The 3,238-nt window shown below is 43.7% G+C and overlaps 1 protein-coding gene across 2 annotated transcripts in view; it reads left to right on the top strand.

Moving 5' to 3' along the window:
• The window catches only part of PLXNA4 (plexin A4), a 780,904-nt gene that overhangs the window by 655,974 nt on the left and 121,692 nt on the right, over nt 1–3,238 (top strand). The gene's annotated exons all lie outside the window — the stretch shown is intronic.

Here is a 3,238-nt window from a genome sequence, read left to right as displayed (position 1 = left end):
TTTCTTTCTTTCTTTCTTTCTTTCTTTCTTTCTTTCTTTCTTTCTTTTCTCTTTCTATCTTTCTCACTTCCTTTCTTTTTCTCCCTTCTTTCTTTCCTTCCCTCCCTCCCATTCTTCTATCCATCTTTCTTCCTTCTCTCTCTCTGTCTCTCTCTCTGTCTCTGTCTGTCTGTCTCTCTTTATGTCTCTCTCTTTCTTTCTCTCTTTCAATATGTCCAATTCACACCATCTTTCCTGAGGTGATTTGCATCACCTTTCCTACAAAATTTGCTCTGTGACCCGATTCCTCCATTTCTTTCCGTGTTTCCATCACTTTCTCGGTTAACCATTCTCAAAACCTGATAAGCATCCCTGAGTTTTTCCTTACTGCACCCTCCCACCCCCACGTATGCAGCAATCAGATGCCAAGTTCTTTTAGCCCTTCCCTTTTCATTTCCACTGCCTTTTCTCTAGTTCAGGCCCACATTAGCATCTCCTGGACTACTGAAATAGTCTCCTACCTGTCTTTGCCACCTCCAGGCTTCCCCTGAACCTCCAATCCATTCTCCTCACTGCTGATAGATTAACCTTCTTCTTAATACACAGCTACAATCATCATACTGCATGGCTCAGAAGCCTTCAATGTCTCTCCATTGCCTACTAAAGTCCATGAAAGATAGACTGGCATCCAAAGCATCCCACAAAGTGGCCCCAATCTACTATTCAAGTCCTCTTTCTCCTTCAGGTACTTTAATCTGAAGCTAAATTGGAATTCTCTCCTTTCTGTCTTTATCCCAGCTGTCCCCTATGCTCCCTCTCTCCATTATCTCCGATCTATTGAAATTCTACGTGTCCTTCAAAACCCAACTCAAATGGCACCTCTTCCAAGAAGCTGTCCCTGGTCGCTTGTACATGCTTCAAGCAAAGTATTCCCCCATTCCTATGAACCGTGATAGTAAACATGGTGACTAGTGATGGAGAGGGAATGAGGGAGAAGAGGGCCATAAATGGGCAAGGTATGCCATTACACAGAAATTACTGCACAGAATAGATACACCCCCATGTTTTTCAGTAACTCAGGTGCCATAGAAGGGCTGATAGAATGAGAGAGAGAGAAAGACAGAAAGGGGGGGGGAGAGAGAGAGAGAGAGAGAGAGAGAGAGAGAGAGAGAGAGAGAGAGAAGGAGAAAGAGCCACTTAGAACTGGAATGTTGGGGCTGAGGCCTTGTATGTAATCAACCCCCCTCCCCTTTTTTCTTTTCCTGCTGGCCTTTCCAGCTCCTGCGGCTCCTCTTTATCTCATCCTCGGATAATGGCATGTGCAGCCTGGAGGGATCAGACGTCTCGGAGGGGAGATTAGTTTAATGGAACTGTGGATCTCCCCCTTCAGCAAGCCTGCTCTGCTTGTCGGCTTGCAGATAGATCTCTCAGTTGGTGTACTTGTTCCTATGTATGTTCATGTTCTTTCTGTCTCCCCTTCCCCTCCCCTCTCTTCCCCTCCCCTCCGCTCTTCACTCCTCCTCTTTCCTCTCTTTTCCCTTCCTTTCCTTCCCTTTCTTTCCCCTTCCCTTCTCTTCCTCTCCCTCCCTTTCTCTATCTCCTTCTTTCCACTATATCACATTTTTCTCCTTACTTCTACTATGTCTAGAAAAGCCAGAGAGGGATGAGAGCTGAAGTATAAGGGACCCAACCATAGCCCTAGTTCTTGGGAAGTATTCTGTTCTTGGTTAAGTCAGTTGATTTAGGGAAGGGAATCTTAACCTGAGGTCTGTAAATTTTTTTCGTTTATTTTTATATCTTGATAACTACATTTCAGTACAATTGGTTTCCTTTGTCGGTCAATCAGTAAACATATTTAAAATACCTACTATGTGCTGGGACCTATGCTAAGTGTTATAAATTAAGTAAAGGGTAGTCCCTGTTCTGGAACAGCTCATAATAGAATGGGGGAGACAGCATGCAAATAATTATGGACAAACAAACCATGTGCAAGATAAATTGGCAGTAATCCAAAAAGGGAGGACACTAGAATTAAGAGGGATCAGGAAAGGCTTCCTGTAGAAGGTGAAAGTGTAGCTGGGGCTTGTAGAAATCTTTCTATTTTGTGCATTAAAAATCTGATTCCAAGAAGGGGGTCTGTAGGTTTTGCCAGACTGCCAAAAGGAACCAAGCCTCACACACATAAAGATGAAGAACTCCTGGTTTGGGTTCACTTTCTAAAGAGGGAGGACTGTTCCAGACCCCATTCTTTACCTCTGCCACCCTCCCACAACTGACTTTCTTTCTGACCTGCCCTTTTGAGGGGAAGTGGAGAACAGCCAGGAGCTAGTGGTGGGCCTATGGGGAAATGATAATCCCTCCCATGGTCCACATCCCTGTCAAGTGCCTGAACATCCTTAGGGATAAGACTCTATGTAAATAATTCTAGGTCTCTTGTGATTTCGATTGCTAATATGCCCAGAAGTCACCATTCTTGGTGTGCCTAGTACAGAGCCCCGAAGGGTGGTAATCTAGGGGACAGGAAAAAATGGCATGACGTGATTTATGCCCCTTGGACGTTATTCCAGCAAAGTTATTAAAATCCTTTCTCCTTCCAAAGCACCTTTTCCTCCCTTGAGAAAAGCGTATTAGCTACATACGCATGCTCAGCATAGCCCCAGGAATAGCAATCCATTTTTCCAACAAGGACTCTGAAATACAGTGAACAGAGCTATTTTGGCCCCTCAAACCAGGCAAGGAACCCAAAAGTCCTCATACTGCTCACCGTTTATGGCCTTGGCCAGGGCTTCATAAAGCACTGAACACCACATGTGGATTCCATCCATCCCTACAAATGCATCTTGTTCCCACCAAGTATGTGGAAAGACATGTATGTAAGTGTGTAGAGTGTATATATGTGGGTATACAGTGTATTATGTAAATATATGTATTTATATTGTGTGTATGTATACATATGTATGTGTGTGTATACACACACGCACACATATCCAGAAAGGCAGAAAATATAGTGGAATGTGTACTTTCTCTGGAATCAAAGAACCTGGGTTCAAATCTTGAGTCTACTATTTGCTATCTGGGTAACGTGGGCCAAGTTAATTAATAACTTCTTTGGGCTTCAGTTCCTTGTCTGAAATGAGGGGGTTGAACCAAATGGCCTCTTTGAAGTCTAAAGCTATGATTCTCTGATCCTAATATATGTATTCTGTCTTCAATCTCTCTCTCTCTCTCTCTCTCTCTCTCTCTCTCTCTCTCTCTCTCT

Source organism: Petaurus breviceps, unplaced genomic scaffold, assembly GCF_028583685.1.
Source record: "Petaurus breviceps papuanus isolate PSGF00001 unplaced genomic scaffold, PetGlider_PUasm1.0 181, whole genome shotgun sequence".
NCBI lineage: Eukaryota > Metazoa > Chordata > Mammalia > Diprotodontia > Petauridae > Petaurus > Petaurus breviceps.
Note: the sequence above shows the minus strand (reverse complement) of the source record. Positions and strands in the feature narration are given on the sequence as shown.